Below are 14,978 nucleotides of genomic sequence, written 5' to 3'. Positions count from 1 at the left end.
AAGTTTTTAGCTGCTGGCAATTCAGGAAGGCAGGTCACAGCACAGGCCTGTGGCTGCAGGGGCCTAGAGGATACACATACCTGGGAGCCAGGACAGGGGCACACACAGCACGACCGCCTACAGCCCCACAGCAGCAAACACTCGAGGAGCCTTTTTCATCCCGAACAGCCTCTGCAGGCACTGAGCTCTCCTCTGCAGCTGAAATCCTCAGCGATGTTTTGGCACCCATCTCCTGCTTAGGCTTCACTTGCAGTAAGTAACAGAGAAGCCTTGATGCAGTCTTGATGGTCTGGGTCTGTGTTTATGCATCCAGCCTTTTGCAGAAGCAGTAAATTCAAGTGTTAGCACACAGCTGTTACCAAGTGAAGACAAGCACATGCTGTCCTCATGTCTCACCTGTAACAAAGCATCACTGACGCCAGTAATTTCTCCCAGGCTGTCAACACCTACGCCTTCTCAGAAGCTGAACTTTGTTGGGAAAAAAAGGAAGGAAAACTGTAATGCACAGAGGAAGACTTTAGATGTGGTTTCCTTCTGACAGAAGCTCAAATAACATCCTTCAGAGTGAAGAAGATTGAGACACAGACCTAGATTCATCAAACAGGCGTGTGTTAGTGCTAAGAACATCACGTACTTGCTACAGTTCAGACAAGTAAAATCTATTAGCCCTACTCTGCTGAAAAGCAAAAAGTCTTTAATATTAGTACTACTTTAAAATGTTACACACTATTGGAAGTGTGTTTTCTTGCCTTTGCATTGGAAAAGGCCTGGATATAAAAACTATCTGAAGCATTAAGTTTGAAAATATATTGAAATACCTCCTGGGGAGATGGTTTTAAGAACCCTCAACCTTTTCTGTTGCATGATGCAGTAGGTGTCTTCATGTTTTAGCCACCTTTGTGTCTCAGTAATCCTAAGGGCCTGCAATTTGCAGCTCTACAAGTCAGCCACTGAGGCAGTTGTTCCCTCTGTGCTGCCACGCAGGTGTTCTCTGATTGTTCTCATGAGGCTTCACCTGAAAATCTCCGTAGTGTGACTGCAAGAAGCAGCCACAGCTGCTAGATAATCACCTCTCTTCCAGCCCTCCTTTTCTCCGTGTTTTGTAGATTTCAGCTTATATTAAAGCAAACACTACACAAAAGAGTTAGGAGTAATTTAAATACTCAATAAACATCATCCGACAAGGTATGTGCACAGAAGCTGAGCAACCAAATCAAAGCGCAACATTTGCACCCAGTCAGCGTGCTCCAGTCGATGCTAATAGTGTCCTAAATGGGAACATCTCCTGCATTGCCTGAGTAGTCTGAGAGCACCAGTAGGCTTTGTCATGACATAATGGTCCCAAAGATTAACGCCAGCAGTAGCTGTTCAACATCAAAAAGCAAAAGAGATTAAACCAAAATAGATTAAACCAAGAAGGACTCAGGAACAGAGGGGAGGAATTACCTTACTTAATGAACTCTCCCATTTCTCAATATATATATATATATTTACATATTAAGCTGTCATCCATTTTTTTCTTAAAATATTTTATTTTATATTATATTTATTACAGTGGTAATAGCGCATAATGTTTTTTCTTTTAATTCCACCTTCAATTACCTGAAACTTCACCAAAGATTTTCCAAACTATCTTTTCTTTTTGCAAGCTGATTTGTCTTTTGAAATCACAGACACTGTTGTGACCGATGTGGTAATTCACTCTGATGGGTAATATGCATACAGGTAAAAGAAATATGGGCACAATACACAGTCCTACCCATTATAATAAATCATGGTAAATTAGTAGAGAGAATTAATTTCGAATATTTTTACCATAAAAATTAAGATGAGTTGAGAATGGAAATTAAAAGTGTAAGCTCCTTGGGCAATATTGAAACACATAGTTGTAAAAGGGAGTATTTCTCCCCACATTGGCGCATTAATAACAGTGGCTACACTTGAAATAAAGGCATTTAATGAAGAACAAATATGTTAAAAAAAAAATATTCAAGAATCAATCCACAAAGAAGTAGGCACATAATTAAGAAAGACCTGTTAAACTTCAGCTACAGGCTGATTCCAAGACCATTAAAAATGTTCCCCACATTGCAAAGAAATGTATTTGTCTTGAATAAATCCCAGAGAGCTGGATCCTGCAAGCTCCCAAGCTCTCATGCTTTAAGTCAAGACTGCTCACATGTTTTAGTGCGTTTCTGGAGACCCTCCAGGGTTCTTAACATATATTTGATATGACTGTAGAGAACAAGGACATGGACTTGAGCACATGTTGGAAAACATACATTTACTCCTGTGAGGCATTCAGTGGCATCAACTCTTACAGACTGATGGTTGTAGGATATCCATTGCTCTAGAATGGACCAAGAAAGGAACCAACCGTGGTGAAACACATCGCACTGCTGGGCAGGAAGCATACTGGTACAGTTATGATCCATACAGAAAGAATGGACGGTGGCAACTGACTTGACATTGACTTTGACATCAAAACCACTACCATTTCTTTCCAGACAGGGTTCTGCAGTGATTTCTCTTAAATTATCTCAATTTTTTTCACGCTGCTAGGCTAGTTATTCTTCACTCAGCAAAGCAAAACCAGTATCTAATGTTTACAATATACACTAATTATTCTCCCACAAATACATGGCTACTCTACAGTATAATTATGATGGGATCAAAATGCATAACTAGCTGAGAAATCACCATCTTATTTTTTTGAGTTAATATCCAAATGAATTTTTAATTTTTGCTCTGCAGTCCGTACAGAAAGACAAATGAGAAAGTTTAAAAGCCTCAGACTGTTGCTTGAGGACTCGAATTTGCAAGGTTGTAAGTGGCATTTATGAGAAGTTGTGTTTCACGAGCTTGGTAATTTGCAGTTTGTTACAAAGACATAAACTCGTTTCTGACTAAATTGTATTCTAAGTCATGCTCCTCAGAGGATGTCTGACTAAAAGGTGATGTTGAAGTAATTTCCATAACATCAAAGTACGCAACAAATTAAAAACTTCATAGAGAAGAAAACTGGGGAAAAGGAGCAGGCTGAGACAGAATTAATTTCTTTATGGCAGTGCTCAAACATCAATCATGGAGGGAAAACTCAAATATTGCTATGAAAACCACAACGTCAAATCCACTTTTAAAAGCAGAGCATTTGATTTTCAGCTGTTCAGCAATGTCTTACTTCATTCTTCGAAATCGTTTTTCAGAAGTGTCCGGATACTCGGCAAAACCTTCTCTAGGAGCAGACTCCTTGCAGGTATACACCAGCAGAGCTCCAGTGACTTGCGGGTTTCACTGCCTGGGGATCTGGCCCCCAAGGTCACTGTACTATAAAAAAGCAGAAAAAAGGAATAAAATTCTCCCTCATTCAGTGGGTTAGGATGTGCACGCAACCTCTACACCTCTACATCTGTAAAATAAGACATAGATAAGGCTGTACATCAGTTATATATCCAAGTAAACAGGGGTCTGGATCAAGATCTATCAAGTTTACAGGCCCTTTCCTACTAAATCTCGGGGCACTTTTCCAACTAAAATCAATGACAACCGAGATAAACCAGCTTTGACAATGTTTTTCCTCAACATTACTAGTGCTCGGTTGGTATGGTTCCAGCAGCTGTCCTCTACCAGTAGTACCAGTAGGGCAAAGCATTAGGATATCCACGCCATGGATCACACATTATCTTGGGATTGGTTTTTTTAGGGGGTTTGATTGAATTTGCATGTACTCTGGCAATCGTAACTGCTCGCCTCAATAATGTGACATTGTGGGTGGAAAGATCAGTTGATGATTCAATAAAAATATTTTGCAGCTTTCTTCAGAAGAAGCTGATCATTTCAACAGGGAAATTGGAACTCGTACCTGCCAAAGATCTAACTTGAGGGGAAAAAAAGCAAAAAAGTTCTGTCAACCTTGACATTTCAAATCAGCACAAGGTAGTTGCATCGAGTGTAGCATGGAGATCCTACCTGATTAACAATTCCTATCTGGCAGCTCTTTACATTTTAGTATGACTGCTACGGCTGTTTTCCTTAATGATACAGAAGGGCTTTTGCTTAGGAGGAGAGACTGAAAGACCTAAACGTATATAGCCCGGGTATGTGACAAATAAGGGGGGTGACAAAGTATGAGAGTCATTGAAGGCAGCCAACGTAAATAGAAAAAACTGTTTAGTGTGGTACGATGATTATAAATGTGAGTAATGGCTTGCAGCTAGGATGAGGGTAATTTATCCTGAATGTTAGAAAAAAGCCCTAACAGTGAGGCTGAATTCATGTTCTGTGCTGTCAAGGAAATGGACTAAATGACATGAGAGATCTTTTCTCCTGTAATTTCCATCATCTTACGATTCAGGGAGATATTTCCTGCCTACCTTTGCATTTCATTCAGGTCATGCATAGGTACAGTAATAGAACAAACCTCCCAGGCCAGTGGGTCCAAACCTCTGAAGCTGCAAGCAACGTATTATTAAATCTTTTCAGAAATTTAATAATCTGACTAATGTAGTTTGGATAGTTTCTTGCTGCTTGATAGTTTATATTTTCTTTTTAGAGTTCCCACTGGACAGCTGAACTGAAACTAGCTCCCCTAATGATAATTGCCTACCTAAATCATTCAAGACCAATTAATAAATGTTCATATGCTAGTACTGTCCTTTCACCCAACTGTTGTTGTTTTTTTTTATTACTCTTTTATTAGCTTAAGATGTATATGAACGCAATCATAGCTTCCCTCAGCCTACAAAGACTTATCAGATAACCTCAGGCTTATAAAGAACAAAACAAAAAATGCCCACAAATTGTGCCAGATTATGACAGCAATGAGGAGTCTGACTTTTAATGTAATCAGAGAGATTTTTTGTTTTATTTTAAGCTGAAAAATTAAAAGCTACTATAGAATTTATGTCGAAATGTTTTTTTATAACTTGAGACAGACTTAATTCTTCTGGAAACTTTCCTGACATTCGAGGAGGAGTTTAATTCCACAGTAAAAAGATGAAACAGACCCAACAACTTGCTAAAATCTACAACTGTGAGGGCACGAGTGAAATTCTTGCATGCTACTCAGCTCAAAAAAAAAAAAAAAAAAAAGTAATTCCAACACTTTTTGGTTCCCTGGGGAATGCAGTGGTATTGCCTTCTTTGTGGGCCAGGCACTCTGCTGAAACTATGAAAGGTGCAAATTAATTCCAATTCTAATGAGTTTTTTTGAGCTTTGGACACCTGAGACCACAAGCTTATTTCAGATGATCTATTGAATAGCTGTCAGATGGCAGTGATTGGTGGTTGCTGGGCTCAGCCTGATCTGGTGAACTTGGCTGGAAGCTGCTGTATCTTATCAGTAATCTCCTAGGCAATTATCCAAAGCACACATTTTACCTCAATTTCTTCAATTGTCCTTTATCAACAAAAAGTATGTACTTACTCCAGGCTGGGGGGCCTGGGGGAGAGCAGTGGAGAATGAAGTTAGGAATACAACCCCATGCCTTTACGACAGATCCCTGTCTAGACTAGCAAGTTCTCTTTCCTATTTATATCAAATAAAAATATGAGATAAGGAAGTGAAATTCAGCTTCATAATATTTATGTAGAAAAATCACAACTAAAACTCAGGTCAATTCTATTAATATTTTGTTATTGCTATTTCTAGAAGTCCGTATTTTACATTGATAGTCTAGACTGCAAATGATGTATTTGAGGAATAGCATTTCACTCATAAGAATAAGGACCTCTGCTTCATGAAAAGTAAAGAGCCTGATTTTCTAAGGTGCTCAGCAATCTACACTAAACGCTTTGCAGGACAGTAAGAGCAGAGACAGAATAACTGATGTTGTGGCTTGGTGACTTGAACCCGCAATCGAACGGAAACAAAATCATTTTTCTCATTAAGATGTATAAAAAAATCCTCCAAACTGAATCATGGGTTTTCTCCTGTTAGAAATGTTTTAATACAGATTTAAACAAAAACGAAAACAAAACTTAAAAATTAAATTTCTAAATGTCACTTTCTAAAAGGGGTAAAACTTTATTTTGCAAGCATAGAGATAAGTAATGTTGATTTTTATTTTATTTCTCTTTCAGGTCCCTTTCCAACTCAAACCATTCTATGGCTCTATGATTTTTAATAGCAATGTTCCTCCTTCCTCAACCCCCCCCCCCCCTTTTATTTTGCTGAAATACAAAATTTGATTCACATTTACAGGTAGTTTCAAACAGTCCAAAGTGGCACTTTTTATTCCAAAAAAAAAATTGTACTCTGAAGCTCACTGAACTGTACAAGAGAACGGAGCTTCAGTACATCTGTTCCGTAGATCACCACACACTCTAGGTCACAGCAGCCTTCCTAGAAATTTATAAGACCTTTACAGAAGATTAAACGGAACTGACATCATCTTATATCCCCAAAGTACATCACATACACATACAAAGTAAGTTTACGGTGTCCAGGTGCTTAAACATTTATGCCAATAGGAGCACCGGCGCTACCTGGCTGACTGCAGGCAAATTAGTTAGAAAGTGAGAAAAGTCCAAATATCCCCCGTCACGCACACAGACACCGAAACTAAATAAAAAGAAATGACAGCATTTGAGGAGGAGAAAAGTGAATTCCCAGCCCCAGGCAGTGACCAGCAAAAGCCTGTGATGAGCGCAGTGCAAATACCGCGTGGAAAGCACTCACCCAACAACCTTTAACCCTCTTGCCTTACGTGTAGATAAGCCTCAGATATTTATAGGCTTCATCTAATTTCCTGTCCCCAGAAGCTCTCGTGCTCAGTTACACAATGTCTTCCAAGACCTCGCTAAATTCCACCTTAATTCTTTTTCCTCATAAGATGTTTGGAGGAACACAAACTCTTCCTCAAGTAAGGAGGAAACCCCACTTTTAGTAGCTAATAAAACTGCTGTCACCACGTAGCCGTAATTTGATCATACAATCATACCAGTTTTTAGCTTAGACATGTTTTTTATGTCTATTTCAAATATTTAAGTAGGAATTTATAATCTCTCTTCCGACCTTGCTAACATTTTGAACAAGCCCAACCCTTAATCTCTCTTCACAAAAAGATTAATCAACTCCCTTGATCTTCCTAAATACACTTTTCTGGTTCCACTTCCACTGAAGGCAATCTCTTTGAGCAGAGGTCGCCAGAACCACACATGTACCTTTCCATCTTGCATCTAACCACTGTCCCTTACAATTATAACATACTTCTTGAGAAAAAATATCGGAGATGCTTCACCCACTCTGTTTCAAGACAATAATCATGGGCCCCTTTCTCAGGTCTTCCTCACACTGGCGACCACAGCCACTCCTCAAGCAAGATATCCCCCTAAGGTGTTTTGCACTCAAGCAAGTTGACCTAGATCTATTAGGATATGAACAAAATCTGCTTCTCTTTCAGCACGGGACCCTCAAAATGTCACCTTCTAGTCTACAGATGGTCAGGCTGCTTAGAAATGACACACTGCAGTATAGAGAAAAAGAGCGTTTGGTAGTTACCACGTGCATGCTACATGAAGAATGTATTAGGGCAATGATTTCCCAAGATGTTCGCCAGTTTCTTTTTCTTTTTTTTTTTTTTTTTTATTTTCAATAGACACAGTATACAAGTCTTTTTAAGCAAAAACATAGATAAGCAACTTGGCATATTCTAAGCACATATTTAGCCACAACGACTGTACGTGCCAAAATGTCCTCAGAATTGGGGCTATCAGTGTAACCTACAAGGACTCTTAATATAAAAACATTTCCTTCTGTCCCTTTTGACTCTGCCAGCTTCCTCTCACTTTCCACTTTTTTCATCCCGTACTTTCGTTAACTTGACTCAATTTCAAAATGTAATTTTTTTAAAATGAATACATACAGCAAGATCCGTGCCAGCTCCGGTGAATAGGCTCCGAAGCAGATGATCAGAAACATTGTTCTAACACAGCCAATTTGCCCTACTCTCTGCTATTTTCACCTTGTAATCAGCATGTAATGCTAAGCAAGGATTAAGAGGAGGTAGAGTGTATGACCAGACTACAACTTGAAGTCAAAGGTGAGCCTGTTCTCAACTACCGCCACCTTACATCAAGGGATTTTTATTATTTTTTTTTTAAATTTTATGTTATGCTGCAAACGATATTACTTTTGCATGATTTTCTGTGACTTTCTGTCCTAGCAGCCTTTTGTTCCTGAAACCAAGCTGTAGGACTTTTTCCCCTTAGAGAGGCAGGTTGGTCTGTAAAGAAGTGACATAATTCAATAGAACAAAAAGCTGGGGCAAAAGAAACCTGGCTTCTGCGTACATTGTACCAGTGATCTTTGGCAAAACTCCTTTCTTCCCGATTCTGTGAGTCACACTGTTTTAAACACCAAGCTCTTTCACCCTTAATTCGTCTTGCGTCTCTGCACAAAATGAAGCATAACAGGACCCCATTCCGAGCTGACAACTTTTGGTATTTCAATACCGTAAATTATGCTATATTTCTAGAATAAGGTTGAAATAGAGACCACCTAGGAGTAATTTTTCATAAAGATTAAGAGCTCCTACTATATTCCTAAAATAGAAAAGATACAAAAGAAATAGGGAAATAAGAGGTGACATTTTAGTTCAAGACATTTTTCAAACAATCTTTGGGAAAAAAGGTGAAGCTCGGAAATTCTCTCTGCCACATAAATGAAACCTATTTAAGCATACGGGGAAGGTGGGTAAGACCATCTCTCCCGTTCTCATTCCTCTCTCGCTGCCCAAAGGGTGCTGGCACCCTACAAAGCAGCCCCCCGGTGCTGTCTCGGAGGCTGGTATGTACCAGTGCTGCCTCTTGAAGCCAGGAGGGTGCACGGGCAGCAGTGAGGTGGCTGCAAGATGCCCAAAAAATGGCGCATAGCAGCCCAGAGAACCATGGATCAGTTCCTCCTGGCACCTCTGCAGGTCCTGGTGAACACTCAGCTGGAGAAGGAGCAATCTAAGCTGCTGAAGTATCTTCAGCATTCCCAGGAGGAAACCAGGCAGCAGACTTTAATGAGAGAGGAAAGATTTTTCACCTTTCACACAACCATATTCTGTAAGCTCTGACCATTCTCCCCCAGTAGTTGCTTCTCTGATATTCTCTGGCACGCAGAAAATTATCCGAGCCCTTTAGCTGAAGGACACTAACTTCTCTACTTTACCTCAATTCTAAGATATTTAAAAGATACCATCTAGGTTTTGAATTCTCCCATACTCTATGTGATTTGCCCTTGTTCAAATTAAAATGTTTCTCATTCCAAAGACTATATGGCACTCTAAAATTGTGACAGACTCATTGGCTTGCAAAGCTTTCCTTTATGCTTGGGAAATTTTATTATTATTACAGTAATGTAGCAGAGATCAGGGCCCAATTGTGCGTACTCCTTAAATAATGACCAGGGAACTGAGGCACAGAGAAATGAAGCACCCTGGGCGAGGTCACACAAAGGGTAGGATCGCTGGAAGCGCGACCACCATTTGAAAGAAGCCCGTCCTCGTTCCCTGACGGTCTTTCCTGAGATGTCAAAACTGCAGCAAAAGTAGAGACAAAACAACCGGTCCACCGCCTCTAAGAAAAGACCTGATGTCAACCCTACAGCAGAAACAGGCGAAGGAATGAGGCGGGTGCATGCAAGAGCCCAGAACGGGAAGGAAATTTATCTTGAGTGGCCGCAGATTTGTTCCCTCTCCTCCCCAAGGCATCCAACACACTGGTTACTTTTCGGAGGCCAAGAAAACAAACGCAACGACCAAGCTTTTCATTCAGTTCTACTACATGTTCTCTGTATAATTTTCTGTAGAAGTGACAAAAAGTTTTGCATGCAAGGTGCACAAGTGGCTGAGGGAAGAGGTTTCAAATTCAGACTTTATGAAATCGGAAACCCCACAAAGCTGCCAGCTCTGGCAGTTTAATTGCAGGCACTTGATTCAGAGTGACAGACTAGAGATGAGCAGAAATGACTGGTTTGCAGCTGGGCCATTCCCCTAGCGAAATCCATTTATTTTAGGAATTTTTGATGATGAACTTCTCCAGTTGTTCCTAAAGTTAGGCTCGAAGGACAGTGACGAATAGCCTGGAGAAGAACAGAAATTGGAGCTTGCAGACTGAGCACACAAAAGGAAGCCCAAAGACTGCTGTTATGAAAATAAATGGCAGTACGTGTAGGTGTACCTTGAACAAATGAACCCCATCCATTTCAACCAGCCTCAAAGGCCACAGAAGAGGCTGGAAACAAGTAAAAAGTGTGTGCTGAAAGGTATGACACTGAGCATACCTGAGGGCAAGGCCTCACGCAGAACGGCCACAGAACCCTCCCCATCACACCTGCCCTCAGCTGTATACCCAGAGCCCACAGGTGTTTGCTCTAAACCCAACAGCTGCGAGGCTGATTTGCGGCCTGCAGAAGTAAAGAACGATTTTTGTGCTGCAATCGGTAAATACATGCTCTCTGGAGAGTCTGAAAGGTTTGCACCCTACTCTTAAGATTCCAGAATTGAGATTATATATATACGTGCACATATATACGTATGTGTATAAAGCAGAGGAAGAAGCAGTGGCTGCTCGCCGAGCATTTCGGGAGTTGGGTGAACAAAAGCAACCTCAGCATGAGGGGGCCGCTGGTTTCCTCCCCCAGCGCAGACAGCAGAAGAGGGAGCGTGTCCCGCAGCCCCGGCGTCCTTGCAGATGCAGCGCTGGCACAAGGTTACCCATCACACTTGACACCTCAGTAAATGAGAATTGGCCAAATAGCAGTTTTGATCTCTAATTATTCCAGCACGCCAGCCTCGCAGTTTAATTTGTGTCTAGCAAAGACATGATTACAACAGGGTTTTTTGCACCTCAGCTGTAATTGCCATATGCATTACTCCGCTAACGCAACTTGTTTCCATATATTGGCAGAGAATTACAGCAGCATTATTGCACGTTCATGAGAAACAGCTCCAGCTAGTAAGAGGTCAACAGGCTGAACTTCACTTACTTTGGCATCATCAGCAGTTGTTATTGCTTTTATTTCACAATATACAAGCAATATTTTGCTTTCCTTCTGCTAGAAGGAAAAAAAAAACACTTAGCTTTTATGCCTCAATAATGCCGACGTTTTCTCTTTGGAAAGAGCAGCTCAGTTCTCGTTTGAGATGTTTCTGTGATAGAAAATATCTTCTTGCACAAGGCTTCACTGTTTAGTGTTTAAATTTTTCATATTTAAAGTTTTGCAATGTGAAAAATGCAAGTAAAACTCAGACCCAATTTAATTTTCCTTTGCCCCTTAGATATTGATAGTTCATGTCAAATAGGATTTTCTTCCCCTACTTGCAGCAACCAAAGCTCTTTGTGAAACTCCAGAAGAACTTTTCCTTTGGGACTTTTCTTAAACTTGATTTTGACAAAGCTTTCTGTAAACAAACGCCTGCTCAGTAGCTCAGAGTGGAAACTTCAGCTTGTACTCTCTACTGCACTTTTACACCTTTTTTTCTTTGCCTCCTGATAGCACTTGGGTGACTTGAGTGACTCTGCATCTCCAGAGAAAACAGAACCGTTACGCTAGAACCACAGAACAAGTTTGGAAATTTCCTCAAGCATCTGCCTTTCCATTTGTGGCCCATCATTACGTTTGCAGAATAATAATAAATATCTTTATTGCATGACATCCTTGACAGGAATTTCTGATGTTCCATTACGAACCACTTCAGAAAATTCTGTTTGTCACTCTCATTAAGCAGATGCAGAAAAGCACACAAAATTATTAATACCACATGGCTATGCAAACAGCAATGAAAAATGGTTACCACACTTTCTCGATAAGCAATGCAAAATCCTTCCAATTAACATTTTAATTAGAAAATTCACTTACCATGAAACGGTCCTGCATTTTCTTAAAGGTTATACTCAGTCTGCTTTCAAATTCATCCACAGCATTTTTCACTGTGGCTCTGTCTGAGATTAGATACCCAGCAGCTGAAAGGGAGTTTAAGTGAATTATACTTGTAGCTCATACTTGATTCTCTTTATTTTAAAACTTCAGGCACTCAGGCTTCTATTTCACCCATCACTTGTCCTTGAAGACTAATACAGCTTCAGGAAAAAAGCAATTATCCACTCTGAAAAGCCTGGTAGTTACAATTATGAAATAATAAAATGTCAAAGACAAATGTCTAATTTAGATATAGTGTTTTAAACTTCTTAGTTTAGTGAAATACTACAAAATATTCTCTCCAGTCATTACATCCATCTGGTACAATGATGTCTTTGACTGGTACAGAAAGCAAATTCACAAACATTTGGTACAGCGCATCTGAGCACACATTAGAAATCAGCAACTGAAAACCTATTTTGCTCACCTTGTTACCAATAACGCGTTGCTTAGTGCTCTAATTCCAGTTCATTCTTGAAGACACTCAGTAAGCAGGAACACTCGTGTCTCTAGGGTAGAAAAGTTTAATGTTTGCAGCAGCAGTCGTTGTGCATCCCTTGCTCTTGGTGCTCACAGGCGTCACAATCCCCGACAATCCCTAAATAAGCGGTTTCCTCCACGGAAACCTTCAGTTACTGGTTGAAAAAGGAAGCACCCATGAATCTTTAATCGTGAGAAAAATTCTAGAAGAACACCAGTAGCAAAGTCTAAACAAAGACAGATTTTAAACTGGTACTTTCCGACCAAAGTGATCTTTACACAATGCACATTTGCACGAACGGCAGACTCCTAACATTGCAGATTCTCACTGCTCGTGCTTGCAGGTCAAGTCTTACTGATCTTAACACAACTTGATCTGTGATAAAAGCACTGCAAGGTGGCAGAGGGGAAGAGATTAAACCCTTTGTCCTATAATCATATACTCTGATAGTGTCCAGGTATCATTATCACGGTCTGAGCTTTTTACGATGAGGGCAATGTAGGCACAAACAATCCTTGCACCTCAAATGTCAGCAAGCTGCATTCCTCATCCTTGCAGTGGGTGTAAAGAAGAATCATGTGCTGGCAGGTTTTGAAAAAAATAGTAGAGACAAACAATGTGTGCAAAATTAGAGAAGAAAATCACACGTGAGCATCTAGGAGTCGGCCCCAGCGTAAATGAAGAGCTTTTCTCCCAGCACTGCCTGAGTCCTTGATGTGTCTGTGCGCCGCCTGCAGCCCCAGCAGCACACGTGCTCTGCCTCCTGAGCTGTTTGTAGCAGCCGTATCTGGGTGAAGGCGAAGGAGAAAAAGGCACAAAATGAGAAGTTATGCAGAAGAGGCTTATGCCACCCAACTGTGTTGTACCTAGTGAGAACTCTTTTGCATTGTCTCAGAAATCAGGCACCATGCCTACAGGATCACAAACAAGTGGCAGGGCAGGAGAGACAGACGCTAAGAAGGGACATCTCAAAATAAGCCAAGCCCTCCTTCTCCACCTCATGAGGACAAGTTGTTTAATATCAGCCTGGAAGGGGCAAACTTAGCAGTGCCTATGCCTCCACTCTTTTTAGAGAAGGCCAAAAACTTGGGATGGTGTATTTTTAAAGTGAGGCCCAAGACGGGATTCAATCAGACCCTCATAACACATTAAACGGCTAAGTGAAGAAGGGGGAAAAGAACAATTGGTTGTGAACAAGGTTAGTGAATTCTTCATCATAAATTAAATTTATGATAGATATTAAGCTTCCATATTTGAAGGCTTCTTCCCCCCCCCCCCCAATACCATTTTTAAATGATACCTAACAAGAGAAATGAGGACAAGGAAGGTGGTTTAAAATAGAACTCGATAGATTTATGACCAACATTATACGGTAGGTAATTCTTAACTTCGGTAAGAAGCCAAGCTTGATGACCCAGGACCATCTTTTGAGTGCTATTTTTTAGCACTAAGGTTGCAACTCAGGAGTGGTTCTGTTCCTGAAGTGCACTTCCTACTAGTCTCCTTTGAACGGAAACTGCCCAGAACAGACCAAGGGAAAACCAAAACCGTGGAGTGAAAAATGACAAAGTTAGCAAAGCCACTGAACCACTACATGAATTGGAAGAGCTCCCACAGCTCACAAGCAGAAACTGCCTGCAGTACCCGTTTCAGAAGGCGCTGGTTAGCGGCGCTGCAGGAAGATGGAGCCAGGCAGTGCCTGGCACAGCGATATTCTCAGGGGGAACAGCCAGCGCCTTCTCCACGGGTAAGTGATCATCAATGCCATGCCAAATGTGATGGTTACTATCTCACACCTTAACTGACATTTATTTTAGCTCCCTCTTATTCCTTTCAGAATGAAGTTAGCTAAGCCTGAGATTTGTGGCAAGCTTGTCTAGACAGCCTTTCCCTTCCCCACCCATTTCCCAAAGCAGCACATAGCCTTGGCGAAAAATAAACAGACCAGAGATAACACTTGCAGAATAAACAAGGTATGTTTTCCCTTGACATACAGTCAAAGATCTGAAAAGAACACTAGGAGGAAACACTTCAGTGGTAACCTAGTTAAGACTGCATGAAAAGATGATGGTTAATCAACGCTGATACTACCTGAGCAACTTACTGCCTGCATGAACTGGTGTTCTGACATCAGGCCTCAACCACTTCTTCCATGAGATTTCACACCCACTACCTCATGTCAGTTCAAGACAAAGTTTTGATTGAAGCTGGGCACCTGACATATCTCACACTTTTAAAGAAAAAAAATTCAGCATTAAAGCAGGAAGCTGCTAACCAGAAACAAGTCAATGTTTTCCTTCATTTCTTTTTAGATAAACGACTATCAAAAGAAGTGATTAAGACAATGTTTCTTTGCATTATTAACAAATACACAAAGTTTTATTCTGTACGTTAACATTATCATATCAAGTATAACCCGCATTCACAGCAGAAGTTTTCTGATACCAATTTGCAACACCAGCTACTGTATTATAAATGCATTAAGAGAAACTTATCTTTAGCTATTTGGGTAACTTGAAGATAAAGTGCAAAACCATAATAAAATTCAGATAAATATATGCCCCAGCTTGTACTCAGTGGAAGATAAAG

General features: G+C 40.5%; 1 long non-coding RNA gene across 3 annotated transcripts in view; it reads right to left on the bottom strand.

Annotated features, from left to right (window-relative positions):
- The window catches only part of LOC106031963 (uncharacterized), a 29,282-nt gene extending 16,957 nt beyond the window's left edge, over positions 1-12,325 (bottom strand). The window contains exons 1-3 of one of the 3 annotated variants that reach the window (XR_010833613.1): positions 11,849-12,325; positions 3,182-3,327; positions 81-468 (exon numbers count right to left, since the gene is read on the bottom strand). This is a non-coding gene — a long non-coding RNA (uncharacterized lncRNA). Of the gene's footprint in view, positions 1-80; positions 798-3,181; positions 3,328-11,848 lie in introns of those variants that run through there. The other 2 variants (XR_007161640.2, XR_010833612.1) reach the window with 2 other exon arrangements.
- Between the last annotated feature and the right edge of the window lie 2,653 nt (positions 12,326-14,978).

Source organism: Anser cygnoides, chromosome 9 (genome assembly GCF_040182565.1).
Source record: "Anser cygnoides isolate HZ-2024a breed goose chromosome 9, Taihu_goose_T2T_genome, whole genome shotgun sequence".
Lineage (NCBI taxonomy): Eukaryota > Metazoa > Chordata > Aves > Anseriformes > Anatidae > Anser > Anser cygnoides.
The sequence above is the reverse complement of the archived record's forward strand: the minus strand, read 5'-3'. Positions and strand labels throughout refer to the sequence as shown.